A 12,244-nucleotide genomic window follows, 5' to 3' on the forward strand; every position below is an offset into this window, starting at 1 on the left:
AATATTATTTACCATTCGAAAAAGTAAAATACTTGTCTCCGATTTGGCGAACGATTCCATGATTCAAATCTGATGATGAATAATTGGAAAAAATTTGGAATTGACAAACAAATAAGAACGAAGTTTTAAGAAATCAAAGAACCTAAACACCTACACTAGACAAACATAAACTAAGAAAGATTAAATGACTAACCTAGAGGAACAGATAATATAAGAACAATAAAAGAACATCTACGAAATCGACGATCCTAAGCATCTATTCCAAATGAGTTGTCGAATATCCTGCTTGCAAATCTAAGATAATTTTAATGGTAAATAATATTTACTGTCGGACCATTCGATAATAAATATTATTTACCATTCGAAAAAACAAAGAGAAATTTCATTAATTGGGCTTCATAATCCATTAAATATCAAGATTAGACCCTAATGTTTAAAAATATCTAAAAATGAATTTTTGACCCAAAATCGGACAAAAATACCCCTCTGAACCCTATACATCTCTCACTCTTCATTTTTATCATTTCAATCACACTCAAATCCTCTCTACTTAAGCGGGTTTCAAAAGAATCATGGGTAAGATTATTAACTTAATCATTTTTACAAAGTTTATGATTGTATATGATAGAATGTAGCAATAAAAATCGATCAGATCTGAAAACATAGTCCAAAATCTGAGTTTTAACTTGTTTGTACGATGGTATACGATATGGTAGGATGAGATTTAACTTTTTTGTACGATGAAATTTAGAAAAAAAATTACGCTCTGTACGATGCTGTACGATTCTGTACGATGCTGTACGATACAACTCTGTACGATGTTGTACGATGCTATACGATGATGTACGATGTTGTACGATGATGTAAGATAGATAAGCTAATTTTGCATAGTTTGACTGTTTTTTGCAGTTTTTGTCATGGTTAGACACTTGGGAGAAGGAAGGACACCAATGGGTTTTCACCAATGCAGATACGCCTGCATTCGTAGTTCCGAAAGAAGTAACGTACACAGAGTTAGTAGATTTTTTATACGAGAAGTTCGAGTTAGACAGATTCGCGTTCGACTTAAAACTCTAAGTCCCATACACAATCGGTACAATTCCGCTGGAACCTGCCGTATTGAAGGACAATAGTGATGTTTCGCATTTTATGAAGCACAAATATCGTAATAGATTTCCACTTTGTGTAAGTTTGGTACCGAAACAGATCATTGCACCTATTGCGTATCGAGGAGTATATAAAGGGAAAGATGTGGAAATTGGAAAGGTGTCTCACAATCAACCGAAGAAGAGACGGAATACACTTGTTATCGAGGATCAACAAAATGATCCTATAATCGAAAACAAAGACAGTGGCTGTGACGAGGACTTGTTTAACGAGTACAAGGGTGCCGAAAACGGTGACGGAGTATACAGACGTGATAGAGATTGTAATCACAACAGTGACGAATATGATAGACACAATAGTGACGAAGGTGATGAATACGAAGGTGATTAAATCGAAGGTGGTGAAGGTGATGAAGAGAATAGTGACAGATATGATGGAGATAACAATGGTAGAGGTGAAGAATTTGAAGAATTCGCCAATGCAGAAGAATATGAAGAGTTTGTGGAAACGTTTACAGTACCAACGGGTCATTGTGAACCATCGGGTCAATGTCAGCGTGAGCCTCCGATGATCGAATCACCTATCGTTCCTTATTCATGGAAAGCACCTGAGTTCACCTCCGATGATGTTGTGAAGGAAGAACCGAGTCATTATCCAAGTCATTCTTCTACAGGTAATTTAAGTGGATTCAAATGAGATTCAAGTATAATCTGAAACCACCTATTGTTTAACTAACCTTTGAAACTAACAGGTAGCTCAGAAGAAATATATATTGGGCATCAGTTTGAAAACAAGCATGAACTGAAGAAATATGTCCACATGTACGCGTTGAAACATAATTTCGAATTTAGAGTGAAATCTTCTTCGAAAAAGAGATGGTATGTTCTATGCAAAGACGAGAGATACACATAGAGGTTGAGGGGTGTCGTGCAGTGGTCTGAGATGTGGGAGATTATGTCGTACGAGGGTAAACACTCATGTGCGCATGTTGTTCGAACAGAGGGCCATCGAGGAGCGGCACCATGGGTCATCGGTCACGTATTTAAAGACAAGTACTCAATTAACTCTATGGCGGAGTATTCGGCGCATAATGTCAGGGAAGAAGTGAAGACAAGATGGGGTGTGAACATATCGTATTTGAGAGCTTGGAGATCCAGGGAGAAAGCTTTTGGGTACGTGCGGGGTACGCCGGAACAATCGTACCAGAAGTTACCGTCTTGGCTGTACATGTTGAAGCAAAAGAATCCTGGGACGTTAACAGACTTTGTGCAAGATGGTGACAAATTCAAGTATGCTTTCTTTTCCATTGGGGCGTGTCGTAGAGGCTTCAAAGCATGTCGGCCGGTCATAGCATTGGACGGTGCATTTCTGAAGACAAAATACGGCGGACAGTTGCTTTGCGCAATTGCAATGGATGCGAATTCACAATTATATCCACTTGCATTTGGAGTTGTAGATAGCGAGTGTCATGCTTCTCGGATTTGGTTTTTGAGAAGATTGCGAGAAGCTATCGGTGAAGACGTATGTGAAATCCCAAATTTTAAGCTTAATTAGAAAGCTAAAATATTGGTGTTCGAATAACGTTAGTATTTTTTTAAAAAATAAAGTAGTATTGAATGATTTATTTATATGGTAGATTTTGAAGTTTTATTTTTATATGTGCTTTAGAGTGTTTTTGAATTTTAATATACTTTTTGGCATACAAATTATAAGATATTAATAATTTTATTTGTTGAGTTTTATAGGAGATTTAAAGTTATTCAATTGCTTTGTTTATATATATATATATATATATATATATATATATATATATATATATATATTTGGTACGTATATATGGTAAGAGATATATACATATATGTTAAGTATATAAGCACATATATACATTTGAGTGAAGTTTTGTAACCTTTATAATAATATTTATGAGTATATATTGTATGTAAAACATAGAATTATATATATACATAATCAGTAATTGTGTGCGGGTGATATATACGTATAGAATATTTTATACACAATTTGAAATTTTACATATCTGTATATATTGGTTGGTTAGCGTTAAGTACGTAATGTGTGTGCACGTATTTGTATACATAGAGATGTTTTGCGTAGAGAATATCACGTCAACTTTAGTCGGTTAATAATGACCGATTCCTTAGAGTTTTTTTTTAATAAAAAAAAAACAACGTAGGTTAAAAAAAAAATCCAATTAGGGTTAAGATATATACAAATCTTCAGCGTTTTCAGATGCATTTCTTTTTCTCCGAGCCGTTGCAGCTCTCTCTCCCTTTCCCCTTTATCCCTTACTCCTTCTCCATATTTCCTCCTCTTTCTCTCTAAAAAAAAAAAATTATCATCGTTCAGAGACTAAATCAATTAGAAATCAAATTCCGATCCTCTATCATCAAGGTATTCCCACGAGATTAAAAAAAAAAAGGCATTCCCACTATGATGTTTATCTTTTCGTTCTTAGTAGTCTGTCTATCAAAATCGTTTTAATACGCTTACTACGGTTTTAATATTTATTATTTTGCGTTATTTCTTCTTGGAAATGTTAGATCTAGATGTATTCTGTTTAAATGTTCAACTGAATAATATTTTTATCAAACAAAAAAATATTTTCTGAATAAAGTCCGATTAGTGCGCGTACCAGTTTTACAGTTTTGATCAAATTTTAGAATTTTTTTTTAGACAGTTATTGTGAATTGTTCGTTAATTATTTTTATTCGAAAGTTTTTGCAATGTTTAGTACTATGTGTTGTTTTTCTAAATATGTAATTTATTTTAAGTGTCAATAAAAAAAAGTTTTACGGTATAAGAATTTTGGAAATGATGCGCAGATTGGTTTTTACAAGTTTTTTTTAGTCAAATTGTTGCATCTTATTTTATTTTTAATAAATAGTTACAAATTGTTTTTGACCGTGGTTCCTTTACAAAAAGTGATCAAAATTATATTTTATACGTACTGGAATTTTTACAAAAGTTTTCTCAGAGTTTTAGTTTTTCACCGAAACCCTAATAGCCAAGGGTATTTTGGTAATTTCACTTTGAAAGTCGTTTCTGAAAATTTCCAGAACCAAAAGTTTGTCTTGAACCTTTTCCTAAGTTGATCCCAGAAGTCTTTTATCTCGATTAGGTTCCAAGTCGTTTTGAGCGTCATTTTCCTTCGACGATCTACGATCGTAACTTCCGATATCCAGGTGAGAATAATCTCACTGCAACACAGATTAGTTCAAAATAAAATACGATAAGTATATGATCTGAATGAGTTAATAATTTTTTTTTATTGTTATTATGTGATTGTTGACATATGTATGGTATGATATGATATGATAAATTATGAATGATACGTTATGATATGATGAGTTTATGATATGATATGGTATGGTAAGTTATGTGAATGATATGATATGGTATGGTATGTTATGTGATGATATGTTATAAATTAGAATACCTATATCATGTTTTTATCTCTAGTCATGTTATCATGTATATTTTATGTCATACGTCTTTCATGCATGTCACGAAAATAAAAAAGTGAAAAGATAAAGATAAGCAAGGGAGTCGTACCGCCTCGAGCTACGGAGGTATTAAGGAGAATTTTTCGAGCCGACTTACGGGCCCAAATGGGGAAATTTCTCGGGCCGAGGCCCTAATATGTTTATAAGATAGAGCGAAGTGTGGGACCTTGCAACCACATATCTTCGTCTCTAAAGTGATCACTGAAATAGGTATGACTACCCTAGGGGCACCCCGAACTAAAAGTTGATAGAAACAAGAAAAGAAAGATCAAGTCATCAATTAGTTTAAAATACTAATAACCGGTTCATGCATTGCATTATTTTATTTTGTGAGCTTTATATTATTCTCGCTGAGCGTAAGCTCATCTCTTCGAAAAAAAATATACGTCTGTGTTGTAGGTAAACATCTTACAAGGAATTGAGCAGGGCGGACTAGCGGCGTCGATAGTGAGAGGGTTGGGTCATGGTTTCCATTCACGAATTAAGTCTTCCCTACAAGTTATTAAGAAATAAGGTTTAAAGTTTTGTTTTCGTTATTAAGAAATAAGTCTTCCGCTACGAGTTTTAAGAAATAATTTTTAAAGGTTTTTATTTTTATTTACTTCGAAGTTTCAAAGAGTTTTCTAATTTGGTTGAGATTTAGATTACGGATTATGTTTTAATATTTTTGCTGCTATGTTTGGTTTTAAGTTCGTATTTTCAATTTTGGTTAAGTACTTCTCATGAAGTGTTCAATATGCAATCTTCATATTTTTCTTAAATCCCTTTGTTTCTTTTTAAGATCTTCAAAATATTAGTTCGCCTTGATTCGATGTGTTTTAAAAAAAAAATTCCTCCAAGTTTTCTAAAGAATTTTCTAAAGTTTAAAAAGTAAGATAAGTAAGACGGTCCGAAAAGTCGGGTCGTCACAGTTGGTATCAGAGCAACGAACCTATGACCCCTTTCGCTATTCGATCGCACGGCTACCCCTTACTCAAGTAAGTTAGTATTTTTTTTCTTAATTTATCATAGTCGTATTTTTTTTACTTAGATGGAAAACGTTCAAGCTACTCGTGGACAAGGTAGAGGTAGGCCACGAGGCTGGGGTAGAGGAAGAGGCAGAGTTACCACTGATGTCCCAATACAAGATGCTCATCATGCCGCTCCGTTTCCCGAACAACAGGGAGCAGCAGAGAATCCCAACGGTCTAGCCCCCGGACCTTAGCCAGCGGCCCAACCAGATCTTGCGGTGCTCGTTACTGCATTATTGCAATGTATCGAAGCTCAAGAAGCGGAGATACAAGAGTTGAGGAACCACCTCCCCCAAGTGAATGGAAATGTGGGAGATGATCAACAAGCACCACCAGAACCTCCTCAAGGCGTACCTCAGATGGGCCAAGTTGTTGTGGCTGATGATCTTTTCGAAAGGTTCAGGAGGATGAGAGCTCCAGATTTTGAAGGATCGTCTGATCCTTTAGTGGCTGATGAGTGGATGTCAGAGACGAAGAAGATCTTCAACTTCATGAATATCTCGGAAATTGAGAAGGTCATATGCGCGTCTTTTGTTCTGAAGAAGGATGTACGATACTGGTGGGAGACAGTAGCAGCTAGAAGAGACACACGCGCTATGTCTTTGGACGACTTCATCGAGGAGTTCAGCAGTAAGTATTTCAACATGCGCGTGATGAACACTCAACAAAAGGAGTTTACAGAGTTAAAGCAAGGCACGATGACTGTGACTGAAGCTGTGAGAAAGTTCAACCAGCTGGCAAGATTATTCTCTCACCTGGTTCCGACCGAGTCAGAAAGAGTTCGAAGGATGATGGGAATGTTCCGACCGTAACTGGCTCTAGCTATCGATAGTGGAAGTCATTCACCATGCGCTGTTGCGGACTGTCTCGAACGTGCAATGCGTGCTGAATACCATTTGGTTCAAGTGAAGGAAGAGCGATACCAGTACATCAAGGCACGGAAGGAAGAGAAGACACAAAGTAGAGGAATATGCAACAATAAGAAGTCCGATCAGCCTCTATTCAACAACCAAGTCGACAAAATGCAATATCTCGATAATGAAAACGGGAAGAAGAAGAGCCATCCTGAAAATAGTGGTAATGCAAATTACAAAGTCAAGATGGAAAATAAGTCATTTTCGAAGTGCAACATATGTGGGAGGATGCACCCAGGAGAATGTAAGATGGGCTGTATACTGTGTTACAAATGCGGTCAGCCAAGACACTTACTTAAAGATTGTCCGAAGCAGAACTTTGAGCAAAACAATCAGAATAGGCGACTTAACTTCATTCAAGCTGAAATTGAAGGGCAACAGATTTTTCAGGGCCGAATAGAAGCACCACCAGAAACTCAGACACCACAGTCACCTCAAGGTCGCATCTATGTCTACACCAATGTCGATGCCTTAGCCAGAACCTCGGATATAGTAGCAGGTCCGTTATGACGTCTTTGTATTGTTTGACTCTAGTGCTACTCACTCCTTTTTTTTTTGTTGGTGTTGGAAAAAAAAATCAGCTATAGTCTAGAGAGAACTAGAAAAGTTTTATGCTTTATGCACGGCTTTATCATCTGATGATATGTTTATTATTATCAGCCTCGGAAAAATAGTACCAATAATAATTTGGGGTTAGGAGTTAAGGTTCAATTTCATCCTCTTGGTGATGAATTTTTTTTATACCATCTTGAGAACGGGAAGACGACGTGAGATCGCAATATCCCGATCTTTTTAGAGAGTTTTACTATGTCCAAGTAAGAGTTTTTACGTTTCTTCTTGGCTTTTTAGTTAATTTTCGGGACGAAAATTCTAATAAGTATGAGAGATTGTGAAATCCCAAATTTTAAGCTTAATTAGAAAGCTAAAATATTGGTGTTCGAATAACGTTAGTATTTTTTTTAAAAATAAAGTAGTATTGAATGATTTATTTATATGGTAGATTTTGAAGTTTTATTTTTATATGTGCTTTAGAGTGTTTTTGAATTTTAATATACTTTTTGGCATACAAATTATAAGATATTAATAATTTTATTTGTTGAGTTTTATAGGAGATTTAAAGTTATTCAATTGCTTTGTTTATATATATATATATATATATATATATATATATATATATATATATATATTTGGTACGTATATATGGTAAGAGATATATACATATATGTTAAGTATATAAGCACATATATACATTTGAGTGAAGTTTTGTAACCTTTATAATAATATTTATGAGTATATATTGTATGTAAAACATAGAATTATATATATACATAATCAGTAATTGTGTGCGGGTGATATATACGTATAGAATATTTTATACACAATTTGAAATTTTACATATCTGTATATATTGGTTGGTTAGCGTTAAGTACGTAATGTGTGTGCACGTATTTGTATACATAGAGATGTTTTGCGTAGAGAATATCACGTCAACTTTAGTCGGTTAATAATGACCGATTCCTTAGAGTTTTTTTTTAATAAAAAAAAAAAACAACGTAGGTTAAAAAAAAAATCCAATTAGGGTTAAGATATATACAAATCTTCAGCGTTTTCAGATGCATTTCTTTTTCTCCGAGCCGTTGCAGCTCTCTCTCCCTTTCCCCTTTATCCCTTACTCCTTCTCCATATTTCCTCCTCTTTCTCTCTAAAAAAAAAAATTATCATCGTTCAGAGACTAAATCAATTAGAAATCAAATTCCGATCCTCTATCATCAAGGTATTCCCACGAGATTAAAAAAAAAGGCATTCCCACTATGATGTTTATCTTTTCGTTCTTAGTAGTCTGTCTATCAAAATCGTTTTAATACGCTTACTACGGTTTTAATATTTATTATTTTGCGTTATTTCTTCTTGGAAATGTTAGATCTAGATGTATTCTGTTTAAATGTTCAACTGAATAATATTTTTATCAAACAAAAAAATATTTTCTGAATAAAGTCCGATTAGTGCGCGTACCAGTTTTACAGTTTTGATCAAATTTTAGAATTTTTTTTTTAGACAGTTATTGTGAATTGTTCGTTAATTATTTTTATTCGAAAGTTTTTGCAATGTTTAGTACTATGTGTTGTTTTTCTAAATATGTAATTTATTTTAAGTGTCAATAAAAAAAAGTTTTACGGTATAAGAATTTTGGAAATGATGCGCAGATTGGTTTTTACAAGTTTTTTTTAGTCAAATTGTTGCATCTTATTTTATTTTTAATAAATAGTTACAAATTGTTTTTGACCGTGGTTCCTTTACAAAAAGTGATCAAAATTATATTTTATACGTACTGGAATTTTTACAAAAGTTTTCTCAGAGTTTTAGTTTTTCACCGAAACCCTAATAGCCAAGGGTATTTTGGTAATTTCACTTTGAAAGTCGTTTCTGAAAATTTCCAGAACCAAAAGTTTGTCTTGAACCTTTTCCTAAGTTGATCCCAGAAGTCTTTTATCTCGATTAGGTTCCAAGTCGTTTTGAGCGTCATTTTCCTTCGACGATCTACGATCGTAACTTCCGATATCCAGGTGAGAATAATCTCACTGCAACACAGATTAGTTCAAAATAAAATACGATAAGTATATGATCTGAATGAGTTAATAATTTTTTTTTATTGTTATTATGTGATTGTTGACATATGTATGGTATGATATGATATGATAAATTATGAATGATACGTTATGATATGATGAGTTTATGATATGATATGGTATGGTAAGTTATGTGAATGATATGATATGGTATGGTATGTTATGTGATGATATGTTATAAATTAGAATACCTATATCATGTTTTTATCTCTAGTCATGTTATCATGTATATTTTATGTCATACGTCTTTCATGCATGTCACGAAAATAAAAAAGTGAAAAGATAAAGATAAGCAAGGGAGTCGTACCGCCTCGAGCTACGGAGGTATTAAGGAGAATTTTTCGAGCCGACTTACGGGCCCAAATGGGGAAATTTCTCGGGCCGAGGCCCTAATATGTTTATAAGATAGAGCGAAGTGTGGGACCTTGCAACCACATATCTTCGTCTCTAAAGTGATCACTGAAATAGGTATGACTACCCTAGGGGCACCCCGAACTAAAAGTTGATAGAAACAAGAAAAGAAAGATCAAGTCATCAATTAGTTTAAAATACTAATAACCGGTTCATGCATTGCATTATTTTATTTTGTGAGCTTTATATTATTCTCGCTGAGCGTAAGCTCATCTCTTCGAAAAAAAATATACGTCTGTGTTGTAGGTAAACATCTTACAAGGAACTGAGCAGGGCGGACTAGCGGCGTCGATAGTGAGAGGGTTGGGTCATGGTTTCCATTCACGAATTAAGTCTTCCCTACAAGTTATTAAGAAATAAGGTTTAAAGTTTTGTTTTCGTTATTAAGAAATAAGTCTTCCGCTACGAGTTTTAAGAAATAATTTTTAAAGGTTTTTATTTTTATTTACTTCGAAGTTTCAAAGAGTTTTCTAATTTGGTTGAGATTTAGATTACGGATTATGTTTTAATATTTTTGCTGCTATGTTTGGTTTTAAGTTCGTATTTTCAATTTTGGTTAAGTACTTCTCATGAAGTGTTCAATATGCAATCTTCATATTTTTCTTAAATCCCTTTGTTTCTTTTTAAGATCTTCAAAATATTAGTTCGCCTTGATTCGATGTGTTTTAAAAAAAAAATTCCTCCAAGTTTTCTAAAGAATTTTCTAAAGTTTAAAAAGTAAGATAAGTAAGACGGTCCGAAAAGTCGGGTCGTCACAACGTACCTAATTTGGCGTTCATATCCGATCGCGACGTTAGCATCATACATGGTGTCGAGGTTGTGTTTCCTGGTATCCCTCACGGAGCATGTTACCATCATTTACAACTGAATGTTCAACACAAGTTCAAGACAGACCATTGTCGCTTTGAACTTTACGATGTTTCTTACGCCTGGAAAATGAGATGTTAATTTTAGACAGTTGAGACGTAAGGATGTCGAGATGGCAAAGTATCTCGAAGAAGTTGGTGTCGATCGGTGGACCAGAGCTTTCTTTCCTGAAAAACGGTAACAGTCTAGAACTTATTTTGTACTTAATTTTTAATGTCGTTGATTATATAAACGTCGTTGGTTTTATATAGGTACGACCTAATGACGAGCAACAACGCAGAAAGCTTCAACAACAAAACAAGGAATGCTAGGACGTTTCCCATTACGACGTTGCTCGAGTTTATTCGATTCACACTCCAAACTTGGTTTTTCGAACGAGCTGGTGTACCAGTTATCGTGCCCACGGTAAACGCTGGGTAGCCAAGTGCGGAGCGGATAACTGCTGAAAGCATCTAAGAGAGATAGCGCACAAGTTGAACACAAAATTGACACCAACGTGGCAAAATGATCTCGCACAGCTAAATAATAAGGCACAGTTCGTCAATGCGTACGGGCTTGGTCTATATGAATGTCATGTCAAAGACGCAAGAGGTGATTTCGATGTAGACCTTATGGCGAAGACATGCACTTACGGACTACCACAACAATTGAATATCTCGTGCGAGCATTCTATCGCAGCAGCCCAACATCGAAGCGTGGACGTGTACTCGTTATGTAGTGACTTTTATTTGAAGGAGACATGGATTGAGATGTACAAGGAAGACATATATCCGGTTGGCAATGAAGATCAATGGGATGTCCCGGATGAGATAAAAAAACATGAAAGTTTCGGAACCCGTTACAAGGAAGCAAGCCGGTCGACCAAAGAAAAGTAAACAAGGAAGAAGAAGGATTAATCGATACCCATCTCAAGGCGAAAATTATCCAGCGAAAATGCGGGAAATATGGTGGTAGGGGACATAACAGAAAAACATGCACTTGGAGGGATTAAAACTTTAGACATGGTGTTATTTTTATTTTTAAGTTTAAAACTTTAACGTTTATTTGAGTGACTTGTTTATTTTGTTTAATGGAGTGTCATCCGTCTCATGGACCTTTTTTCGATTCAACTCTGGAAAGCATTAAGTTTCAAGGTTTCGGTTAATTATCTATTTCTCTTCTCGTCACATCATGAATTATTGTATTGCAAGGGAAGTAGTAGCGGTGGCTCTAACGTTTGAGTTTTACGACTTGAGTTGTCAAATGGATCGTGCGATTATGCCTACTATTTTATTCGAGTTCTAAACATGTTTATAAGGTACAATAAAAACACATTCAATCAATAGTCAACAAACCATCTCGATAATATGTTTATAAGGTACGATTACATACAAAACCAAAAAGATAAAACAAAAAACATCCGAAAATACAAAATCACGAGATAAGGTGGTTGTAGAATAAGTCCACGGACCATTTCTTCCTGAACGTTCTCATATTGACACTTTGAAGAGTGTCAAATGATTCGTTCAGTACTATGTGCTCGACATACTTCACTGCGAACATCCCGCAATCACCACTACAACACAAAAATAAGTAAAAGAATTTGTCAAACTTGTCAAAAAACGTGCCTAAAAAAAGTTGTAAAATAAAAACAAACTTGTCAAAAATAACTTTTTTAAAATAACTTGTCAATAAAAACAAAATTGTTTAAAACTTGTCAAAAAAAGTTCAATTAACTAGTCAAAAAAACTTTTTTAAAATAACTTGTAAAAAATCTTGTCAAAAAAATAAACAAACTTGTAAAATAA

Source organism: Urtica dioica, chromosome 12, assembly GCF_054948205.1.
Source record: "Urtica dioica subsp. dioica isolate 48M chromosome 12, U.dioica_male_clone48M_v1_H2, whole genome shotgun sequence".
Classification (NCBI taxonomy): domain Eukaryota; kingdom Viridiplantae; phylum Streptophyta; class Magnoliopsida; order Rosales; family Urticaceae; genus Urtica; species Urtica dioica.